Source organism: Saccopteryx leptura, chromosome 4 (genome assembly GCF_036850995.1).
Source record: "Saccopteryx leptura isolate mSacLep1 chromosome 4, mSacLep1_pri_phased_curated, whole genome shotgun sequence".
NCBI classification, from domain to species: domain Eukaryota; kingdom Metazoa; phylum Chordata; class Mammalia; order Chiroptera; family Emballonuridae; genus Saccopteryx; species Saccopteryx leptura.
The window spans coordinates 2861939-2887043 of NC_089506.1; the positions used below are offsets into that span (position 1 = coordinate 2861939).

Here is a 25105-nt window from a genome sequence, read left to right on the forward strand (position 1 = left end):
AGTGGGATTATCACAGGAGGGGTGACGATATAGGGGCCCCAGTGGGATTATCACAGGAGGGGTGACGATATAGGGCCCCAGTGGGATTATCACAGGAGGGGTGACGATATAGGGGCCCCAGTGGGATTATCACAGGAGGGGTGATGATATAGGGGCCCCAGTGGGATTATCACAGGAGGGGTGATGATATAGGGGCCCCAGTGGGATTATCACAGGAGGGGTGACGAGGCCCCAGTGGGATTATCACAGGAGGGGTGATGATATAGGGGCCCCAGTGGGATTATCACAGGAGGGGTGACGATATAGGGGCCCCAGTGGAATTATCACAGGAGGGGTGACGATATAGGGCCCCAGTGGGATTATCACAGGAGGGGTGACGAGGCCCCAGTGGGATTATCACAGGAGGGGTGACGATATAGGGGCCCCAGTGGGATTATCACAGGAGGGGTGACGATATAGGGGCCCCAGTGGGATTATCACAGGAGGCGTGATGATATAGGGGCCCCAGTGGGATTATCACAGGAGGGGTGACGAGGCCCCAGTGGGATTATCACAGGAGGGGTGACGAGGCCCCAGTGGGATTATCACAGGAGGGGTGACGAGGCCCCAGTGGGATTATCACAGGAGGGGTGACGAGGCCCCAGAGTTCTCCTGGCTAATGCATGTGACGCCCAGTCTGCTTCAACGGTGACGTGTGGTACTTTTTATTTGAACTATGATCACCACTCTGAGCCCCTCACACTACAAATGGCTGAAAACAGTCTGAAATTCAGTGGCCAGTGCTGGGTCATCAGCCACCACACGTGCATGCCAACCTGGAATTCAGGTGACAGAAATCCCCACGTTCAGCAAAGGTATGAACTCTGGGTGTCCTGTTAGTGACGGTGACCTGCTTCATGACCACAGACGCCACATTCAACTCTAGTTACAATAGATCTGCCAACAGAAGTCCAGTGAAACTTTAAAATTGTTAAATGTCATAAAAGAGCCACACTCTACATATATTTCTTGGCCCTGGCTGGTTGGCTCAGTGGCAGAGTGTCGGCCCGACATGTGGATGTCCCAGGTTCAATTCCAGGTCAGGGCACAGAGGAGAAGCACGCATCTGCTTCTATACCCCTCCCCCTCTTGCTTCTCTCTCTCTTCCCCTCCTGCAGCCATGGTTCACAATTAGAGTGAGTTGGCCCCGGGCACTGAAGATGGCTCCGTGGCCTCTGCCTCGGGCGCTGATATAGCTCAGTTGCTGAACAAGGTCCCCAGATGGGCAGAGCATCACCCTCTGGTGGGCATGCCAGGTGGATCCCAGTCAGGCACATGCGGGAGTCTGTCTCTGCCTCCTCTCTTCTCACTACATTAAAAAATATTGATATATACATATATATATATATTTCTTCCCATGTTAAATCATTTCAAATAAAAATAACCTCTACTAAGAATCCAGCCATCTCATTTTGTCTGACTTACTCATGCTGACAGCAAGCACCAATGTGGGTAGGAAGATTGATACACAGTCTAAACAAAATATGACTCTATCCAGAATATTTATTGCAAGATGAGTTTTAAATCCAGAGAATGTGACGTGTCTAAGCTTATCAAAATAAGAAATAGCTATTATTGTTCTTTTTGCAGAAGGAAATGCCTGCCGTTTCTAGATTCGAAGAAGGTCTTCAAATAAGCAATGACGTCAGCTGCAACGTAACCCAAACTTTAAATCAGTTAGTCTTTAAAGCAGATTATAAACCTGCAGGAGATATTCTGAGACATTCTTTACATGTATTACCGCCTGTATTTATATCTAAAGAATCCATAAAAGATGACCTAAAATTCTAAGCAAGCCCTCACATCGGAGTTCAGAACGCAAGAACGTGCCTGTCGGCGGCAGTTTAAAATAGACCAACAGGATGAATCTGCAGGGAGCCATTAAAAGTTACAACAGCCAAAAAAAAAAAAAAAAAAAAAAAAAGTCGGGACGACTCAGAAGGAAGAGAATGAAGTGAGACAGGTCCGCCCTGGGCCTGGTAGCAAGGAGACAGATTATGGTCTTCAGGGGTCAGGTGCTCCGTGGGAACCACAGGGACTTACAGCAGGAACAGCCCAGGGACCGGGGAGAGAAAACCCCCCGAGTCACAGTTAAAACAGAAGGAAGAGCGGGCGCCGGGATCCGAGGGGAACCCTGCGTGCTGTGGACCGAGGACCTTCCCACACTGAGGACACGGAGAGGGTCCTGACTGCGGGAGGGGCTGCAGCCGCTTCCCCCGCTCCCCCTGGAAGAGGAGGACGGCCCCTGCTCACCACGCAGCGTTCACGGTGCCTGCACCTCCTGAAGGTAGAGAAGGCACCGGGGCCCCTTCACTCTGCCCAGCGGAGAGGGTGCCCCGGATGTGTCCACATCCGAGCAGAGAGCCACGAGAGCACTGGGAGTGGCTGCCAAATATGCCCCTTCCCCGATCTCGCCTCAATACCGGCACCTCCCAGGTGGAAAGGGCTGGCCCCAAGTCAGGCCAGGGCTGCCTTCTCGGGTTCTGAACAACAAGCCCTGTGCCAGACACAGCCTGTGCCCTGACCGTCAGGGCAGCAAGATGGATCCACTGTGAACGCCGATTCCCACCAGGGCAAGCCCAGGGCCCCCTCCGAGGGGATGACTACAGCCCCGATTCCCACCGGGGGAAGCCCAGGGCCCCCTCCGAGGGGCTGACTACGGCCCCGATTCCCACCGGGACAAGCCCAGAGCCCCCTCCGAGGGGATGACTACAGCCCCGATTCCCACCGGGACCAGCCCAGGGCCCCCTCCGAGGGGATGACTACGGCCCCGATTCCCACCGGGACAAGCCCAGGGCCCCCTCCGAGGGGATGACTACGGCCCCGATTCCCACCGGGACCAGCCCAGGGCCCCCTCCGAGGGGATGGCTACGGCCCCGATTCCCACCGGGGGAAGCCCAGGGCCCCCTCCGAGGGGATGACTACAGCCCCGATTCCCACCGGGACAAGCCCAGGGCCCCCTCCGAGGGGATGACTACGGCCCCGATTCCCACCGGGACAAGCCCAGGGCCCCCTCCGAGGGGATGACTACGGCCCCGATTCCCACCGGGACAGCCCAGAGCCCCCTCCGAGGGGATGACTACGGCCCCGATTCCCACCGGGGGAAGCCCAGGGCCCCCTCCGAGGGGATGACTACGGCCCCGATTCCCACCGGGACAAGCCCAGGGCCCCCTCGGAGGGGATGACTACAGCCCCGATTCCCACGGGGACAAGCCCAGGGCCCCCCTCCGAGGGGATGACTACAGCCCCGATTCCCACCGGGGGAAGCCCAGAGCCCCCTCCGAGGGGATGGCTACAGCCCCGATTCCCACCGGGACAAGCCCAGGGGCCCCTCCGAGGGGATGACTACAGCCCCGATTCCCACCGGGGGAAGCCCAGGGCCCCCTCCGAGGGGATGGCTACGGCCCCGAGAAGGCTTTATCTTTATCTCCCAGTGACACAGGCTGGCAGGCATTCCCAGAGAAGCCCGCCCAGAGAGGCAGATAAAGGACGGGCCGCAAAGTGACCAACAGCATTGGCTGAGATAAGAGGCTCAGGAAACACACTGCCCTGTCCTCCCCGTTGCCGAAGGTTCACCAGCTCCGCGTAAAATGATTCCCCTCCTCGCGTGCCCGGAGACACGACACTACCCTTCCGCCCAGGCCACTGAAAACTGGTGTGGGTGGGGGTCGTCGCATGGGACAAAACATTCTTCTTAGGGAAGAAGAAGAAAGAGCCGGAGGAAATGACAGGTGCGGGGGTAGAGACCGATTATTAATTTGCGGTCTCAGCGAACACAGGCAGGGGTTGTTGATAGGTGTGCAAGGCGCTCAGGCGAGACCTGAATTAATACAGTCAGGAATTTCAAGACTCGGAGGAAGCCCTTAGGCATGCATATAATAAAATTCTACCCATGAAGAGATGTTATTTGTTATTGCCATTGTGGAGGCAGGAGAGAAATGCAACCGACCAGGAAAGAGGTGTGGATAAAAACTCGGGGAAATTGGAAGACCGACTTCTGTTTTCATGCAAACAATTCTTGACTTGAAATGTTTTAATACCTTTATTGCTTTTGTCACCCACAAAGAGTGGCCAGCAGTTAGAAAGAGCCACTGCAGAAAAAGCGAGCATAAGCATTTTCTAGGTGATAATTTTGATATGCATACATTAACTTTGTCTTGTGTTAATGGAGAATGATGAGAAGGCTCTTTTACTCTTACTGCGGTGAGAATTATATAAAGACTGATGGAGAGAACGCAACAATAATAATTTAGCGAAACATTTTAATAATTGAATATTATTGATTCTCCAGTTGAAATTCTAGAGAATCAACTAAATGTATGATTATAATTCTAAGTAACTAATGAGAAATAATTTACATATAAGACCAGTTTGAGCTAAAAAAATTTTTAAGAAAACATTGCTGCATTTATGAATTAAAGCCACTATCAATTCTAATTATGAATTTAAACAAATATGAATTTTAATCACATGATTAACAGAATTGACTGATATCCAAAAGAAAAAGAGGAACGTCCTCTTATCTTGACCCATGGTTCACCCTTTGTTTTTATTTTTCATTTTTTATATCGACATTTTTGTCACATATTTTTATTTTAAAAATTCTAATGTATAATCTTTTTTGCGTGTGAGACAGAGGCAGAGAAAGAGACAGAGAGAGGGACAGACAGACAGATATAGGGACAGACAGGAAGGAGAGAGATGAGAAGCATCAGTTCTTCGTTGCGGTTCCTTAGTTGTTCATTGATTGCTTTCTCATATGTGCCTTGCTGGGGGGGCTACAGCAGACCAAGTGACCCCTTGCTCGAGCCAGCCACCATGGGCTCAAGCCAGTGACCACGGGGTCATGTCTATGATCCGGTGCTCAGGCTGGACACCTCGGGGTTTCAAACCTGTGTTCTCAGCATCCCAGGCCAACACTCTATCCACAGCGCCACCACCCGGTCAGGCTGCACTAAATATTCTTCATGCCTATGACATAGCTGTGACGACTAAAGACTAACCCTTCCAGAAGGAAAGACAATCGGCAAGTGCACGAGTTTTTGCTGCTGTGTTTGCATGGGTTCATTTCTTACGGTTTTTAGTTTCTGCCTTGAGTCTAATAACAGCTATAAATAAATGAACGTCTTCAAATCTTCAATTTGTCAACAGAAAATCTAGCTAGTGCATCAGAAACATTTTCTAGGTGACACCCTATCTGTCTGCAAATAAAACTAAATCCACGCGTATTAGAAGGCACATACATCAGTCAGCCTGTCCCCCATAATTCCAAAGGGTGCCTCTGATTTGGAACTGATAAGAACATGTGGATGTAACAGGAATGTGAATGTGCAAGACGCTCCTTACAGTTCACTCTGTGAAGTTCTGATGGAAACATGCTTCTCGGTCAACATTTAGTTATGTGTCTTGGTTTCAGCCAGTGGCAGCTTAAGAACAGAATATTCTTGGTGGCAGAATGTAGTTATTCCAAGATTTACTGTTGACTGTGCTTGGGGCGCAGAGTCATGCCCACGCTTGTCAGACTCTTTGCCAAATATTGCCATTTGTCGTTGAGGGTCCGTGCCAGAAATGAGCAAGTCCCCCCTGGGGGGCTGTCCAGAACACTTAAGCAGCAACCGGCATCATGTCTTGTGGCTGGCCGGCCACCAAAAGTCCTACCGAGGTCCTACGAAGCTAATGTGGACCTTAACAATTACTTGTCCACATATAGACACATATAAATATATACTTATATAGTTAATGACTGAAATAAGTACCATATCTCTGTCATCACAACTTGCAAAAAAAAAAAAGTGAGAATTACTTACAAATATACTCTGAATTCAAGACAATCATTGTGGGCATGGTAACTTTACAAACAGGGCAATGGTCCTAACGAGCAATGTTCACCTAACAGAGCTCACTCTCTGAATAAATAAATTGATTAAATTAAATAAAAAAGAAGAAGTTATCTCACAGGATTGCTCTCTTTCAACAATGAACCCAAACGGAATGCTCTGTGACCAACATGGGGGTCTTGCCGTGAGCGCTGCCAGGTGTCCTTACAGATTAAGGACACCTGGAGGAAGGTGAGTGTGACAACCCATGACAGCTGCTCTCAGCCGTGAGCAGTGGCGGTCGCAAGCTGTCCCGCAGGGCCGCCCCCGTTCTGCATGAGCAAGCACGTCCCGTCACCAGGAAACCCTGGGCTGGGACCCAGAGGGAGCCATCTCCCCAGGCCGGGTACTTTCCGAACAGAAGGACACGGGCAGATGGACAGACGGACAGACGGCTGTGTTGCTCACACGTGTGTGGTCATGCTGGACATTCCTGGCTGATAGCCAAGTACAGGTTGAGTCTGATAAACCGGACTTTGTAGATCAGAAGCCAGAAGGCCATTCTGGGTACGGAGCGTGCCTGCGGTGGCCCTAATATGATTGTCTATCGTCACCTTATGCCTTAAATCCACCGAGCTTTTCCCAGGGAGGCTGAAGGGTTAAATTGGGTCTGAACAGCAAGTAGGGAACAGAAAAATCACCACCACAGACAGGACAAGTGGCCCTTCAGCAAAGCGGGTGGAAAGCAAAATGGAAAATTGTCCATAAAATCAGACCACAAAATGTTCAGCCACCACAAATGATTTTAAAAGGTATCCTTTTTTTCTTTCTTTCTTTCTTTTTTTTTTCTATTTTTCTGAAGTTAGAAGCAGGGAGGCAGTCAGACAAACTCCCACATGCGCCCAACCGGGATCCACCTGGCATGCCCACCAGGGGGCGATGCTCTGCTCATCTTGGGGCTTCGCTCTGTTGTAACCAGAGCCATTGTAGTGCCTGGGGCAGAGGCCATGGAGTCATCCTCAGCGACCGGGCCAACTTTTCTCCAATGGAGCCTTGGCTGTGGGAGGGGAAGAGAGAGACAGAGAGGAAGGAGGGGGGAGGGGTGGAGAAGCAGATGGGCACTTCTCCTGTGTGCCCTGGCCGGGAATCGAACCCAGGACTCTTGCACGCCAGGCTGATGCTCTACCGCTGAGCCAACCAGCCAGGGCAAAAGCTTTCTCATTTTTAAATACATTCTCACCTGCAGTCTCTAGAATGCAAAAATTATGAACGGTTCCCTCCTCCTGGTGGCCAGTGACTTCTTGAGCTGGGGAACAGGCCAGGCTGTTGCCCAGAGTGCCGACGCCTCTCAGACCTGGGCAGCTGGACGTCCACATGCTGGACGTCCATGTGGTGAAGCTTGGTGTCTGAACTGCTGGGTCGGAGCACAGCCACACGGGGCCGGAGCGGTGGCCTCTGGCGTACTCCCATAGTCAAAGCCGACAGAAGGGAACACGCTTGTGCCTGGGGCATGTCTGAGATAGACGGTGGCCACGCCAGTGGGCAAACCAGGGTCCCGTGAAACACGGAGTGCAGGCAGGAATGGGGGGCTGTGTCTATTTTGGGGGCACAAGCAGCAGTGGGCGTGTGAGACCCCCCACCGCGCACTCACAGCTGAGCCGGCTGAAATGACCTGCTGAAGTCCCCCTAGAGTACGTTTCTGAGGACATGACCTTGAGCTGCTGCTTGGCGCTGCATGAACCTCGCGTTCCATGCGCGTCTAAGAGTCAGAAGGAGAAACCCCGCCTCACTGCGACATTACCGCGAGCCTCGGACAACGTGGCCCGTTGGGAATTATGTCATCAGGGACTGGGAAGGAAATGGAGAGAGATAAAGACTCTGTTTTGTGCCCGGGAAAGCTCCGGCTTGCTCCTGGCTCCCTGGGCTCCTGAGCCCTGGTCTCCGGGGTCCCGGCTGTCTTCACCGCATTGCCCAGGGCCAGCTCTGGGTGTGGCCGAGCTCAAGGCCAGAGGAGGGCGCCAAGGTAGCAGGTGGTCAGCAGCGGCCGGTCAGCACAGTCCTCAAAGGACCAGGAGGTTTTAGGGAGCCCCCTGAACCCTACAAAACGGAGTCCAGTGTGCACTGAAGATGACCAAAGCCACAGTGTGTTTTTGTTCGCCTGGATGACTTACAGCTGTGACCTTCCATTATTGATCCGATCGGCTTTCCGGTGGTACATAAAATTGAAAAGAGTACTGATAAAATTGAAAAGAGTCCTAAAGGAAACAATATCACACCCCACCACCGAAAAATAAAAATTTACTTTTATAAATCCAGAAATATTATCCTTCGGTGGAAACGGAACTCACAAAAAGCTCTCCAATCCTGAATTTTTCCCCCGTTATCCTTATATTCTCGTTGCCTCACCTCTTTGGGGGTCGACAGATCTTCTTCTGTATAATGTGCTTGTGTTTTGGAAAGATGCAGAAATGCAAGTTAAATTTCTGTTGATGGAGCAGCGCTCTCTGAAGCAACTCGGTGGTAATGTATAACATTAGGCTATGTACCCTTCACTGCTATTTTCATTCATTTATGCATTTATTCATGCATTAGACCCACGCTGATGGATGGCCTACTGCGTTTCAAACTTTTTTTTTTTAAAGCCCTGGGGATACAACAAATAGAAAAGACAGGATCTTGGCACTCAGGAAGCCCAAACTCTAGTGGTCGAAGGGATGCGGTGAGGTAGAGAATAAGCAGATGAGTGACTATCAGGTAGTTCTGTGGGTGAGGGGTAAAAAAACCACAGGAGGCAATACCCAAGAGAAAGAAGTAAACTGGAGAGAAACATCAGCCGGCCAGGAGTTCGGGAGTGCAGGGACGGTGACGGATTCTGACTCAGTGATCGGGAGAGGTGTCATCGCTGAGGCCACAGGTGACCAGAGAGCTCACGAAGGTGGAGGAGGGATGCCGTCCCCGCTGGAGAAGGACGCTCCAGGTCCTGTCCTGAGAAGACAGTGTGCTCCGTGAATTCCAAGTGGGGGGACGCGGAGGGAAAAAGACAGGTGGCAAACAGCACAGCAGGAGAAGAGACCCCCTAAGGGCTCACGGGACAGGTCGGAAGCTGGGCTTTTACTCCAAAGGCGATGGGAAGCCGTGGTGGTGTTTGAGAAGAGGAATGCCATGATCCGGTTTCCACAGAGAAAGGGCCCCTCTGAGAGCCACTGTGAGCCATCGGGGCCCGAGGACAGGTGCCGGGAGATGGCCAGGTGGTGGCTGCTGGGACCCCGCTGAGCCATGGCGGTGGCTTCCGTGTGCTGCCGTGGGAGAGCTCGTCGGAAGAGGACATCTCCTAAATCTATTTTGAAGACTGTCTCAGTCTGCTCACGTTGCCACAACAAAATACCAGGGGACTATGAGGCCGGAAGTCTGAAGACCGGGGTGGCATCAGAGTGGGAGTTGGGGGTGGGCCCTCTCTGGCTGTGTCCTCACGTGAAGAAAGGAATTAGGAGACTCTGTGGGGTCTTTTCTATGAGGACACTAATCCTATTCATGAGGGCTCCACCCTCATGATCTCATCACCTCCCAAGGACCTCACCTCCTAAGACCATCATCTTTGGGGGTTAGGGTTACAATACATAAATTTGGGGGTGTGGACTCGCACACGCAGACCAGACCAAAGGTAGGGCTGACGTGACTTTCTGATGGATTGAACGTAAGACATCAAAGAGAGCAAGTCAAAGTGAGGGCTTATTCAGGGTGTTCAGGGGTTGAATTGCCGTCATGTCCCCCAGCACTGCAGTTACAAACGGCTCTTCTCTGCCGTCAGGGGGAGGAACACTAGTGCGAATTTATATTGTCAATAGTGAATTACCTCTAGCAATCTCCATAATAAGTTTTAATTGTCGTTTGTAAAGTAAAGTCCGGAAGTCTTCCCTGTGGAATGAGGGAAACTGTCCTTCAGGCATTTCTGAAGTTGAGTGCGGGGCAATGTGTGTCCCTTTCTGTGACAGTGGTCTCCCTCACAGCTCTGCTTGCAGAAGTCTGGAAACACCTGGTCCCACGGGTGACAGGCTCTGTCACAACGCAGGCACGCACGGTGACAGAAGACACGGTTCCTGCCCATCAGGAGGACTAGATCAACTTCTATTTGTTTATTTTGATGTACCATTTTAGAATGTGCCCCAAACTAGATACTCTGGATTGTATTTGGTTGAACTCTGGGAAAGACAGGCATATTTTTCCCGTGAAAGGGATGTGACATCCTCAAACGACAAAGAACACGATGTCAGGGGGCACGGCTTCTGTGCTGACACATCCCGCTTCCAGATCGGGGCTCCAGCTCCCCGATTCTTACGAGGAGGTAGCTGCTCACTCTGGGGGTCCCTCAGGTCCTCCCCAGCTCTGACATTCTGCTATTAGTCACTAATTGATTAATAGGTTAGTTGAGTTGATCGATACTTATCTCCTCATTATATATTTTGAAAAACCCTCTGCATCCAAAACCGAACAGCATGACAAGAGCTGATATCATGGTGTGTGACTTTATTATCCGAACCATGTGTTTAAAATGCCTCTCTGCACAGGCCTGTAAGTTCCAAAGATTTTATGTTGTGCCCCTTATAAGAAACGGTACCACTGGCCCTGGCCGGTTGGCTCAGTGGTAGAGCGTCGGCCTGGTGTGCGGAAGTCCTGGGTTCAATTCCCAGCCAGGGCACACAGGAGAGGCACCCATCTGCTTCTCCACCCCTCCCCCTCTCCTTCCTCTCTGTCTCTCTCTTCCCCTCCTGCAGCTGAGGCTCCATTGGAGCAAAGGATGGCCCGGGTGCTGGGAATGGCTCCATGGCCTCTGCCCCAGGCACTAGAGTGGCTCTGGTTGCAACAGAGCGACGCCCTGGATGGGCAGAGCATCACCCCCTGGTGGGCGTGCCGGGTGGATCCCGGTTGGGCACATGTGGGAGTCTGTCTGACTGCCTCCCCGTTTCCAGCTTCGGAAAAATACAAAAAAAAAAAAAAATGGTGCCAGTATTAGAACCATTTGAACAAGGAGACTCGAAAATCAATCAATCAATCAATCAATCAATCAATCAGGGGCTGTGGCTGCAGCTCTGCACCAGGAAGTAACAAGGGTGCAGTTGAAGGTCAGAGGAGAATCCTGTTACAAGTGAGCACAGTCCTGGCCCCGGGGTTGGTAGCAGCCGTGGCCACGTGTAAGAGCAAGGGGCCACGGGACTTGAATCGTCTAAAATAACGTGTCACAGAGAGGGACACCTGAAAACTACGTGACCCTATTTACCAATGTCACTCTATTCAATGTAATTAAAGAAAAATAAAATGAAAGGAACCGTCTCACTGAAAAGAGTCATCGGTGCCAATGTACACGAAAGGCATTAACTACCTTCACAGCTTTGCAAGTCCCGCAGGGACGACCCTCGCTTCAGGCCAGGTCCCACCGAGACAGGCGTCAAATGGTCATTTCTCTCCGAATTCCTCACCATCAGCGCACTCCCATTTCCCCCACTGTTCTATTTTATTTTGTTTTTCCTCAGGAAAAGTGTATCAATCACCAATCCCTTTCACCCCCAGCCCCACCCCCTATCACCCCGTTTACAGCCAGAACGTGAGCCAGACTTCCGGAGACTCTCCCGAAAAGAAGGAGTTGACAGCTACATTCTTTCCAGGGATCAACTGTTCGTGCCTGAACGAACCTCCCGGACTCGTGACATCGGGCGACGTTCTTCTAATAGCACGTCCTGGGGTATTGGGCCCTGTTCTACATACAGCATCTCACAGGCATTATCCTGTAAACACCCCTGACAGACCTCTGCAGAAAGGACCAACTATATGTCCCTTCTATGGATGTGGATAAAATGCCCAAGGGGGTTAGGGGTCTTTCCCAGGGACAGACGACAAATAAGAAGCCAGGATTCAAAACCCAAGTCAGGGACCCCGAAATCCAGGCTCGGGCTCCCCTAGGACACGCTCTGTGTGCGTGAATAGTCCCCTCTTCCGGTCCCTTCCTCGCCCGCCGCCCCCCCACCCACGTCCTTCTCCGCTTAGGGAAAGACCGATGACGGCACCACAGGTCACGGAACTCAGAAGTACCCCACGAGAGATCCACCCTGAGGCCCATCCACAGACGTGGCTGCTCATTCACTCAGACACTGGCCTCGACGGTTAGAACGGCTTTTGAAACGGTTCCTCTCGGCTGAACTGTCAGCGACACTGAAGACTTCACCCAATCACGCTCCTGTTGCTTTTCGCAACAATTTGGGACGGCGCGCGTCCACAGGAGCGAGGGCAACCAACTGCATGTGTGGTTAACACGCCTTAGACAACAGTTTCATTTTTAAATCGTTCACGCTGTGTTTAATCGCCGGGCAGAATGATAAGAGCGAACGCCTGTGTTAGAAGTTACGTAGAGCGAAATTTTGCATCTTTCATCGAACGACTGGATGCTTCCCTCGGAGAAACGGCGACATTTTCTCCCTTGAGGATGAAGCAGGTCTTGATTTCCTCTAGTGACAGAAGGCTCAGAGAAGTGGAAACAGGCCGTGGAGAGCTGGCCCTGGTGCCCTTCCCCTGAGACAATCATTCTTAATATATTTGGCTGTGTGTCCTTCCAGACTTCTGTCCACGAGTGCGTGTACGTGTCCACGGGGACAGGCACTGACGAGTTAAAATGTGCAGGAAATGGTGCGATAGGTAAACCTTCCTAAACGACCTCCGCTTATGTCAAAATCATTTCGCACTGATAACTAAGACGTGTCTCCTTCTTAACAGATGAGACGGCTCCCTCCTCTGTGGTCCAGAGACGACTCGACCATACACACCTGGTGTGTTCACAGCTATTTAACACCGTAAACACCATGGAAGGAGGCGTCCTTGAACATAGATAGCCCTTTTCCCAATGGTTAACTGGCCTTAAAATACCCCAAATTTGAAACTCATGGATGAAACTATATAAATTCCCGACGACTTTTCGAAACAGTTGCCAAGGTAGCCTCCTGAAATGTTCACCCCCCCCCCCCCAGACCTACGTGTGAGAATCACTTTCCCTTCAACCTTTCAGACATCACTTTATTAAGAACAGAAGGGCTCCACACGGTCATTTCAGGTGCATTTCCGTCACAACCAAAGAAGGCATATTCTACGTTTACACCATGGTTCCCTCATTTGCCTGTTATCTCTCCAATATGTAGCCAAATTACTCCATAGTTCCCTTTTGCTTTGTACAAATATTCTAACTTAATCCCAATTTAAAACAGGAATCCCTTGCCGGGCATCAGAGAGCTCAGAGCATTGAATTTGCGGCCGCAGCGTCCACTGAGGTCGCCGCGCCTGCCACTCTCTCAGTAAATCACGGCGGCTGTGGTTCAGAACTCGGCATAATTGGCCTCTCCTCTCCTTCCGCATGCTCAGCTCGGAAACACGAACACTTTAATAATTTAATGTGAATGGGAAGAATGCAAGTCCATCCGAGGCCCAGGTGGACGGGGCTGGGTCACAAGCACACGGCTCAGTGGGGTGCTGTCCCACCCAGGGGCAGAGGCCTCGTCCTTCACAGAACACGGAGGGACAGTGACCCGGCCTGTGGCTCTCTGCCTCATCCAGCTCATTTCCACCGAGACCAGCACGGCTTTCTGTGTGTTGAGGACGAGCAGGAATCCCTGAGGAATGGCTGTGTGGACCCAGGCGGGACATACCAACCAGAAACAGTGAGGACTGGGCACGCCCTCAGAGGTGGCCACACCCTCAGAGGTGACCACGCCCTCAGAGGTGGCCACACCCTCAGAGGTGACCACGCCCTCAGAGGTGGCCACACCCTCAGAGGTGGCCACACCCACACCCACTGGTCCCACTCCACTGCTGACCCCTCCACGCACCACACTGAGCTTGCCCTCAGCGCATCAAGGCCAGGGTGTGTGTGTGTGTGTACACATGGGGGCTGTAGCTGCATGTCCGTGTCCCCTGCATTCACGCCGAAAGCCTCACCCCCAGGGAGATGGCATTAGGAGGCGAGGCCTTTGGGAGGTGATTAGCTCATGAAGGTAGAGCCCTCACGAATGAAATCAGTGCCCTTATCAAAGGGACCCAGGTGCCCTCTCGTCCTGTCCGCCACGTGAGGACACGGGGACCGGAAGCAGGTCCTCGGCAGACCCCGGGTCTGCAGGTGCCTTGCTCCTGGGCATCTAGCTTCCAGAAAAGGGAGAAACACATTTCTGTCGTTGAAACTGCCCAATGGCTGGTGTCCTGTTATAGCAGCTGAAATGAACCGAGACAATGAGTCAGTGACTCTTCCTGTCTCGGACACAATTTCCAAGGCTGAGCCGTTGCGTGGAGTTGACCGAGTTGGAGCGCACAAGGACATGGGCTTAGGGTTCTCTCCGTGTGATCGGAAGACATCCACGTGCTAATTACGTGGACCCCTGAAGCAGGACAGAGGGGCTGAGGCTCTAACCCCTGAAGCAGGACAGAGGGGCTGAGGCTCTAACCTCAGAACTGAAGCAGGACAGAGGGGCTGAGGCTCTAACCCCTGAAGCAGGACAGAGGGGCTGAGGCTCTAACCCCTGAAGCAGGACAGAGGGGCTGAGGCTCTAACCCCTGAAGCAGGACAGAGGGGCTGAGGCTCTAACCTCAGAACTGAAGCAGGACAGAGGGGCTGAGGCTCTAACCTCAGAAGCAGGACAGAGGGGCTGAGGCTCTAACCCCTGAAGCAGGACAGAGGGGCTGAGGCTCTAACCTCAGAAGCAGGACAGAGGGGCTGAGGCTCTAACCCCTGAAGCAGGACAGAGGGGCTGAGGCTCTAACCTCAGAAGCAGGACAGAGGGGCTGAGGCTCTAACCTCAGAAGCAGGACAGAGGGGCTGAGGCTCTAACCTCAGAAGCAGGACAGAGGGGCTGAGGCTCTAACCCCTGAAGCAGGACAGAGGGGCTGAGGCTCTAACCCCTGAAGCAGGACAGAGGGGCTGAGGCTCTAACCCCTGAAGCAGGACAGAGGGGCTGAGGCTCTAACCTCAGAAGCGCTCTGCTAACACCAAACAGGCTCCCTAAAAATTCTAGCATCCGGCTATCTGTGCATGGGCCAACCATGTTACACATCGGGTGGGACTTTTTGGTTACTTTTCCAGGCTTATCTTGTGGCCAAAGAAACACACAGGAGCTTATTGCCCTTCCCCTGACAGAACAAGAACCACTCCACGTTTAAACAACGCCCACTGGTGGGAAGGGAAGCGATTTGTGGAAGACGCGACACAAATCGTGTGTCATTAATGGGAAGGTGATGGTGACAGGTGTGTGACCAGTGTTCCCTGAGCGGTCACTGCCCTAGACGAGACTCCAGGGAAGCCAAGACCAGACAGGTACCGAAATCCCCTCACACCGGAGCGAGAAGTCAGGGCCTGGTTAGAGTCACCTTGCTGCTACATAGATGGGGGAGCTGGGTCTGCCTCCTGCAGGACCCCGTTTTCTGTCCCTTGCACCCAAATACAACACCCAGGCTGCCCTGGGCCTCCATGTCTCGTCAGGGAACTCAGGGCAAACCAGAAGCTTGAGCTCATATCCTGACTGCAGCGATGCGATGGCTACAGGAGCGTGGGTTTGCTCCCAGTGGCTCTGCCAGGACAGTTGAATAAGGTGTGCTTGGCCACCCTTAATGAACTGCACCCAACCAAGGGTCCACTTTCTGTCCAATGGCAGGAGCGAGTCATTCCCGAGTGGAAGACGGGGTCCTTCACTGGCTGTGTCTCTCCCCCTCGCACGAGGGCCACACAGAGCCATGGAGCGGGGTGTCCACCAGAAACGAGAGAAGAGCAGTGTGTTCATGTAAAAACCTCCATCAGTTTCCTTCTGCGCCAAGATTCAGCATTACAGAGTATGTCTTCTGCGTTATAGATTTTGTTAACAAGAGTCCTCACGGAAAAGGAGGAAAAAACCCCAAAGATTAGCACAGGTAAAATTATAAATAATCAGCAGAGCGTGGGTTCTGACCAGCAACCCACGTGCGAGCCAGTGAGGGTGACAGACCCATACGTTCCACTAGTGACAGGAGAGGCCCCAGGGGACAGCAGGCCGCTGTGTACGGACCCCTGGCTGACTTGGATGCTTGTCACTGGGGCTCAGAGCCTAGCCAGGCTGAATCGAAGGTTAAAATCAAAGGGGGAAAACCCTTCTGTGTGCATCCCGCCCCCATACCCCATCAGCGGTCCAGCTTGCTTGTGGGGAGTGACAGAGAAAGGGACCGGACGTCAGAGAGGAGGCCCAGGGCCCGAGGCAGCCTCATCGCCTCTGGCCTAGTTGTTTCCGACCTAATTCTTCTGCCTCGACCCGAGCTCCTCGTTTTTCAGGTTGAGAGGCTAGTGAGGGTTTTTGTCAAAGCGTTCTTGTGGGAGTGCCCAGGGCACAGACACACAGACCCTAAAACCACCAGGTGGAATGAGCTGAACAGGACTCTGCACACACGTGCACACGTGTGCGCACACACACACGCATACACACACACACACACCCAGCCCCAGGTCATAAGGCTATGACTTCCTTCAAACGCTCAACAGAGCTGGGAGATGAAAGATTCTCTCCTAAGAAGGCATTTTAAAATACAAAGCACCTACAGCATTGACAATACACTATTCTCATTAAAAAAAAAAATCAAATACCTGGCTTTTTTTTTAATAATAATAATAATTTGGTCTCACAAGGAAACTACAAGCAAAATCCTCTGGTTGAAGAAAAGTTGTCCAATCTCAGATAATGTTCTAAAACACTTCTCATTTTCTCCGATTTATCTGTAAAACAATCATACTTGTGAGCACAGAGTAATTTCGCTGGGAAGTTAGAACCGGCGGACGGTAATGACTTCACACTTATGTCTGGATGAGAAAGACTGCCTGTGTGTCTCGGACCCCCCCCCATACCGTCTGCGCGCCCCCCAACACTGTGCCGTACGCACACGCGGGTGCAGCAGAAGGAGAAGCAGCTATCCATTTCTGATCTGTAGCACCTTTGCCTCGGACTCAATGCAAAGAGAGAAACCGAAGTGACGGGTGTGTGTGTGTGTGTGTGAGTGTGTGTGTGTGAGTGTGTGTGTGTGAGTGTGTGTGTGTGAGTGTGTGTGTGTGAGTGTGTGTGTGAGTGTGTGTGTGTGAGTGTGTGTGGGGTGTGTGTGTGTGTACACAAGTCTGCAGGCATGCACCCACTGCGTGCACACACATACATAGGCACATGCAACCTGCATACGCAGGGACCTACAGAAGGCACTGGGTCACTAAATAGTGGCTTCACGCTGCACACAAACAGCGTTCCCCGGAAGGTGCCAATGGGCTCACACGTGTGGCCTTCAGCCGTGTAGAAACACAGACCAATTTCCTCGCTTAGCAGACCACCGCAACCCACATGCTCAGGAATTTCCAGTTCTTAATTATGAAGTCACCACGATCTTAAAGGGTCACCTAAACCAGTGGTCCCCAACCCCCGGGCCGGTACCGGTACCGGTCCCTGTGCCATTTGGTACCGGTCCGCAGAGAAAGAAAAAATAACTCACATTATTTTCGTTTTATTTATATTTAAGTCTGAACGATGTTTTATTTTTTAAAAATGACCAGATTCCCTCTGTTACATCCGTCTAAGACTCACTTTTGATGCTTGTCTCGGTCACATGATACATTTATCCGTCCCACCTGAAAGGCTGGTCCGTGAAAATATTTTCTGACATTAACCTGGTCCGTGGCCCAAAAAGGTTGGGGACCACTGACCTAAACCATCCAGTCACTCAGTGATCCACAGCATTCAAGAGGCAACTTTAGATCTTCTCACAATGGGGATAGGAATTGAACTCAAATCAAAGGAAGTGCTTACCCCCAAAAGTCTTATGCACGGGAACCAGATCTTAGGATTGTAAGGTATTATTTCATTACGTCACCTAGAGCAGTGGTCCCCAACCTTTTTTGGGCCACGGACCGGTTAAATGTCAGAAAATATTTTCACAGACTGGCCTTTAGGGTGGGACAGATAAATGTATCACATGACCAAGACATGCGTCAAGAGTGAGTCTTAGATGGATGTAACAGAGGGAATCTGGTTATTTTTTAAAAATAAAGCATCGTGGGCCCTGGCCGGTTGGCTTAGTGGTAGAGCATTGGCCTGGTGTGCAGGAGTCCCGGGTTCGATTCCTGGCCAGGGCACACAGGAGAAGCGCTCATCTGCTTCTCCACCCCTCCCCCTCTCCTTCCTCTCTGTCTCTCTCTTCCCCTCCCGCAGCCAAGGCTCCATTGGAGCAAAGTTGGCCCAGCGCTGAGGATGGCTCCATGGCCTCTGCCTGGGGCGGTAGAGTGGCTCTGGTTGCAACAGAGCGACGCCCCTGGTGGGCAGAGCATCGCCCCCTGGTGGGCGTGCCGGGTGGATCCTGGTCGGGCGCATGCGGGAGTCTGTCTGACTGCCTCCCCGTTTCCAACTTCAGAAAAATAAAAAATAAAATAAAATAAAACATCGTTCAGACTTAAATATAAATAAAATGGAAATAATGTAAGTTATTTATTCTTTCTCTGTGGACCGGTACCAAATGGCCCACAGACCAGTACTGGTCTGCGGCCCGGGGGTTGGGGACCACTGATCTAAAGGCCCAAATTAGTTTAAGTCTATAATAAACTGCCATTATTATAATGTCACAAACAGATACATAAAATGAAACTTGATTTCAGCGAGTACCATATCATTGTTGAGCCCGTGATCGTTTTAAACTTGTACCTGAAAGCATTCTAACTGCCCTCTTTCTGATCGTCGTATTTTAAAAGGATACTTGTTTTCCTGCATCAGATGAATTCATCGTCCCTAATAATTCGTGCTTCGTCCTTGTATAAACTTCGATTGAAAATCTAGGTTCAGCTATTTTCAAATTTACACACACACACACACACACACACACACACACACACACACACACACACAAGCACCTCTGAGGTCAGATAGTCTGAAAACAGTCTCGGAATGAAAGAAAGAGAATTCAGCCGCACAGTCGAGAATGCCCTCAGTTCCTGGCGAGCCCTGGGTGAGCCCAAACTGCCTAGAAGCCATCCCATGAATGCTCCCTTAGTTGGGGGGAAAAATGAACTCCACGGCAAGCACTCCGCAAAGGTCTTGCTTTCTTGGTAAGGTCCCACCTGCTCCGTGAGCATGTATTGTGCTGCTTTCAGAGGGGAGCTGAATGCCTGGCCTTCCATACCGAAGTGTGCCCTGAGCTTCCGAGGGGGTTCCTGTTCAGGAAAAGGATGAGAAGATGCCCACCACCCCTGTCCTGCTGGCTTCTTTGACTGTCACAGGGGGAGACCTGAGGAGACACAGGAGCAGCCGCCAATATCCAGGGCAGCTCAGGAACTCTGTGGTTATTTCATTTTTTATGTGAAAACAGAATTATTCTGAGTGGGTTACAAACCAGTCTTTCATGTGTCCTCTCTGTGTTGAAGACACTACATCACACCAACTAAAGATTTTCTCCTCACTACATGTCAGCAAAGTATTATTTCTGATAAAAATGGCATTTTCATAGGATGCGTTCAATAGACTATGGTCTAAAAACAAGTCTATGAAGGTGTAAGAAACTGGGTCTAGCAACTAATAAAAGTCTACAGTGACCGTTCCCATAACCTGAGAGTGAGCAAACAGTGAGTGACACTTCCTTTGGGGGCATTCTGAGTCATCAGTTGTGTCTCAACGGTGAGGACCATCACTGCGTTTCCTAGCACACCCTCATCAGCGCCCGTCGACCCTCATTTAAATCTCAACATATGAACGGTGGGGGTGTGCCACACAATTCAGTCTATACCAGTGAGTATCTGCCACTGAGGGGCTCACAGTCTGGTAGGGGAAATGCATATTATTACTTCAAAGGGGAGAAGCAGACCAGAATGGTTAAGATGTCAGCTCTGACAGGATTTGGGTCCTACCCTGGACCACTTACCAACTGTGTGACCTTGAGCAACTTTCACTTTTTGTACCTTGAAAGAATTAAATGAACAGATAGATACCAATGAAGTTCTTAGAACAGCCCCAGCATAGAATACGTGCTCATTAAATATTGGCTGTTGTTATTAATTGCAAGTAAAACTGCACTAAGTGCTATGTAGAAAAAAAAAAAACACATGATAAATACTTTTTTTTTTCCTGAAGTTGGAAACGGGAAGGCAGTCAGACAGACTCCTGCATGCACCCAACCGGGATCCACCCGGCATGCCCACCAGGGGGCGATGCTCTGCCCATCTGGGGTGTTGCTCTGTTGCGACCAGAGCCATTCTAGCGCCTGAGGCAGAGGCCACAGAGCCATCCCCAGCACCCGGGCCAACTTTTGCTCCAATGGAGCCTCGGCTGTGGGAGGGGAAGAGAGAGACAGAGAGGTGTCCGTCGACCCTCATCAGCGCCCGTCGACCCTCATCAGCGCCCGTCGACTCTTCGTGACTTCAGGAAACTGAAGGAACCAACAGGGTACAGACAAGAAGACATTCATCTTTGTCTTTTGAGCTGGTTCATCTTTATTCTGACATCTGACTGAGTTCTGAATTGCTTTATATTAGTTTTATGTTGGATACTACTCAGACAAACGGCCTTTGTAATGGCCAGTCGCAAATGTATTCAGAGTAGTGTTATTTTTTATTTTATTTTATTTTATTTTACCTGATATATTCCTTAACATCCCATAAACTATTTCTACCACGTTTCTAAACTTTTATGAGCTGATTATAGAGTTTGGGCTTGCTATTTTTAGAAACAAATGTATGGCTGTGTTTTTAACACATTTTTGAAACGTGTTTAAAAATAATTACAGAAACTAGACGAGCTGTATTTTTCTTTTTAATCGTCGTCCGCTCTTTTGCCATTTTGATTTATGTAAGCTCCCGGTGATACTTCTATGCAAACAGAGGAACAAAGAAAATATCAACAAAAATCCTTTAACGGCTGTTCTTTCATTGTTTTCCTTTGATAAAATATACACACACACACACACACAAATGATACAGATATAACCAAAAACGATCCAGATAGAAAGCCGTGCTGGGTTTGATCTTCTCGAGCAGCCCCGAGAAGGAGTATCCCTGTGGTCAACGAGTCTGGCCTTCTGGTCAACGACACACCTCTCCACGAACACAGAGCCCAGACATCCAGGTAAACCGCCGGTCAGCCAGACCACGGCATGCGTTTCCAGCCGGGCTCTGCTTCTCCGGGCACCACTACGACCCCTCCCTGCCCGTCTGAGTCCTGTTGTTTGTACGGCCACTCTGAGCAATGTTGTCGAAAGAAGACTCTGGTGGGAAGGTGAGCTCATCGCTGTCTCAGGCGGCTGTCCTTCGTGACCCTGGGCGGGCCGTGCTCTTGCCCCCACCACCACGTCGGTAATTCCTTGTTGTTTAGGCTTCAGCTCCCAGGGCGCCCCCTCCCCTCAGCGAGTCTGTGCTCGGACAACCTCGTTACTCCCTTCCCTGCTGTCTTGTTTTATGCCCACTTGGGCACTCATCGTTACTGGAAAGGGTGTGACTGGCTTGCACTTCTAAAAGTATTCATTTGCCTCTTCCGCAAGACTGTTCCTTCCAGATCAGAGCTCATCTCCTTTTGTCTCTTTTCACACAATATGTTCCACAGACTACAGTTAAAAAAAAAAAAAAGATTAAAAAACAAAAAAACTTAATGTGTAAGAAACGGTCTATCAACTAATAAGAGGTTACCCCCCCTCCCCGTACCTAGAAGAATGCCTGCCTAATTGGTGACACACAGTTGGTGAGTGTTAATTGAATAGAAATAAATGTACCACTGATCTTTTAACTTATTTATACTTTGCTGGCTTCTTATTTCTGTAAGATAACTCAAGGTCCGTTTGTCTTTCAATAGAGTTTAGGACCTAAAAGAAATCATTCAGAATATGCACACTGAGGACAACATCTCTGTCAACCGCGTTTGGATCTGACTTTTCACAAACTGTGCCATTGCCAAGTGCTGTACGAGCAGTTCCCGTCCCCTGAAACTAAACAGAGAACTGGAGTCTGTTCGCCGGCTCTGTTCGATGTGACCAACCGGATCCCCCAACTGGAAAGAATCACCTGTAAGAACTCAAGCGTAGATTTTGTAAACACCCTTCCCCAGTTATCCTTTCCAGGACACACCCGAGACCCAGGGGCCCAGGGATCTCCCTGAGAAGCAGACCGGTCAGTGAACTGAGTGTGGCCACAGGAACCGGTCTAGCCAGGTGGTGTAGCACGGAGCCTTCTCAACCAAAGACGAACGCTAGAGCATTTGTACGTTAGAGCAGCCGTAGATTAGAGCAGCCGTAGGTTAGAGCAGCCGTAGGTTAGAGCAGCCATAGATTAGAGCATCGGTAGGTTAGAGCAGCCGTAGGTTAGAGCAGCCATATGTTAGAGCAGCTGTAGATTAGAGCAGCCGTAGGTTAGAGCAGCCGTAGGTTAGAGCAGCCATAGGTTAGAGCAGCTGTAGGTTAGAGCAGCCGTAGGTTAGAGCAGCCATAGGTTAGAGCAGCTGTAGATTAGAACAGCCGTATGTTAGAGCAGCCGTAGGTTAGAGCAGCCGTAGGTTAGAGCAGCCATACGTTAGAGCAGCCGTAGGTTAGAGCATCCGTAGGTTAGAGCAGCCATATGTTAGAGCAGCTATAGATTAGAGCAGCCGTAGGTTAGAGCAGCCGTACATTAGAGGACTTCAGCAGAAGTGAAAAGTGGCCAAAACTCAGACAGAGAGCTATCACTGTACGGTACTTTATGGTACACGGTGGGGCAAAAGTAGGTTTACAGTTGTTTGTGTGGAAAAAGAATACAATAATTAAAAAAATAATAATAAGACAAGAATGAATCTGTTACTTCCCGTACTCACAACTGTAAACACACCTTCAGCCCAGTCTGCATAGTCTGGTTGGGGGACCAAGGAAAAATCTCAGAGAAAGAGGTTTTATTTAAGCTCTGTGTGTATTTATTTCCCAACTCTTCCTATATTCCTATCCAACAGAAACAGACTTTTGATGTTTTCTTCCCTGGGCTTCCTAGCCAGAAGCATTGCCTCGGGAAGCAGTTAAATTATTTGCTAGGTCTCGGTCAGACATTACTTTAGCTGAACTTGTTCAAGTCTGCAGTTGCTGGACCATGTTTTGTATTCAGACCAGAGGAGGAAATGTCAGTATCTCGGAGAAGCCCAAAGTGTATTTCTGACTTCCCTTCTCAGAGAAAATGCTGGCGTCTCCACCATACCTACAGTTAATCAACGGCATTTACAAAGCAAGAGCACATGGAATGAAATAACATGTGGGCTAAAATCAAGTCTTCTCAGAATAAATCGTAGGAATGAATCTGTATCTTATTTCTAGCAGATGCAGCACAGGGTTCAGTAACACTGGAAGGAGATTAAAATAAGGCAATTCTGTTTCCGAAAGGATTTCACTAGTAGTTCCTTCTCTGCTTAGCTATTTGTTCCTCGTAGGGATGCCCAACAAACAGTAAATGACAATTCACCTTCTTGAATTCTGCTAGCCTTCTCTTCTGGGTTTAATTTATATAAAGGAAATTACAAGTGTCCTCTTACTTTTTTTGTTTTTACAGAGTCAGAGAGAGGGATAGACAGGGACAGACAGACATGAACGGAGAGATGAGAAGCATCAATCAGTTTTTCGTTGCACGTTGCGACACCTTAGTTGTTCATTGATTGCTCTCTCATATGTGCCTTGACCGCGGGCCTTCAGCAGACCGAGTAACCCCTTGCTCGAGCCAGCGACCTTGGGTCCAAGCTGGTGAGCTTTGCTCAAACCAGATGAGCCCACGCTCAAGCTGGTGACCTCGGGGTTTCGAACCTGGGTCTTCCACATCCCAGTCTGATGCTCTATCCACTGCGCCACTGCCTGGTCAGGCGTGTCCTCTTACTTTTTTTGGAGGGGGGGGGAGGAGAAGCAGAATATCTATAGTATCAGTTTTCCAGAGATTTTTTGTTTTGTTTTGTATTTTTCTGAAGCTGGAAACGGGGAGAGACAGTGAGACAGACTCCCGCATGCGCCTGACCGGGATCCACCAGGCACGCCCACCAGGGGGCGATGCTCTTCCCATCCTGGGCATCGCCATGTTGCGACCAGAGCCACTCCAGCACCTGGGGCAGAGGCCAAGGAGCCATCCCCAGCGCCCGGGCCATCTTTGCTCCAATGGAGCCTCGGCTGCGGGAGGGGAAGAGAGAGACAGAGAGGAAGGAGAGGGGGAGGGGTGGAGAAGCAGATGGGCGCTTCTCCTGTGTGCCCTGGCCGGGAATCGAACCCAGGACTCCTGCACGCCAGGCCGACGCTCTACCACTGAGCCAACCGGCCAGGGCCTGTTTTGTTTTTTTAGTTGAGGTATATCTGCCTACTGATCGGTTGCCGTGCTGCAGGAAAATGAACGCTACTACCATCCGCTCCAAATGAACCTCATTTCTGTTACTTCCTCAGGGACCGACGGCATTGAACATCAGACCGATTTTCAATCCTGAGTGAACACCTGGTCTCCCCATGGAATGACTTCACGCCACCCCCACGTGGTGCTCCGGGTGAAGGCGGAGGATATGGTGCCGGCAGCAGGGAGGGAAGCCCACAGGACCCGCTCATCACAAACCACAGCTCCACCTCCGGTCCCACAGCGGTCCACATTGGCATTTGGGCATTTGGGAGTCAACTAGATGCATCCAGTCATACTTCCTACACTGGCCCTGCAGGCACGCTGTATTCTTGCCACCTGGAACTCCATCTTGATGAAGTAGCCAGGATGTGCTAAACAGCCTTGGGGATGCAGTCCCCCTGCTTGGACAGCATGTTTGCTTTGCTCTCTTCTCAGGAGACAGCTCCCCGGGGAAGCAGGCATGCTCTGATAGTCTTGTTTCTATGTAACTAGTACGACATAGCAGGTACAAAACATGTTATATGTTAGGGGTGAAATAACTTCAAAATGAAACAAAGTTACTTGCTTCACTATTTGAAGACAAATAATGGCATAAATATTACCAAGCTAATGAGATAAAAGTGCTAACCACACTAGTAATAGATTGATATTGATACACAGAGAAATTTACACATCAGTACGATCATAAACACTTACTGTCCATATATATTTTATTAAATTGTAATCACTCTGGATAGATTAATAGAATAAGGAGAGCTGCTGTTTGTTGGATTATATCATTAGTTATGAAATAGAAGTTTTTTCCTTTTGAAACAGTAGGTCTGTATCATCCTCTGTTGATTGTGTTTGACATTCAGAAAGTAATTTTAGACACTAC

General features: G+C 50.3%; 1 protein-coding gene and 1 non-coding gene across 2 annotated transcripts in view; one reads left to right on the plus strand and one right to left on the minus strand.

The window, feature by feature from the left end:
* The window catches only part of CSMD1 (CUB and Sushi multiple domains 1), a 1728861-nt gene that overhangs the window by 1353726 nt on the left and 350030 nt on the right, over window positions 1–25105 (minus strand). The gene's annotated exons all lie outside the window — the stretch shown is intronic.
* On the plus strand, window positions 10476–10551 carry TRNAT-GGU (transfer RNA threonine (anticodon GGU)). Its single transcript has one exon. It is a non-coding gene; the product is annotated as a tRNA-Thr (tRNA).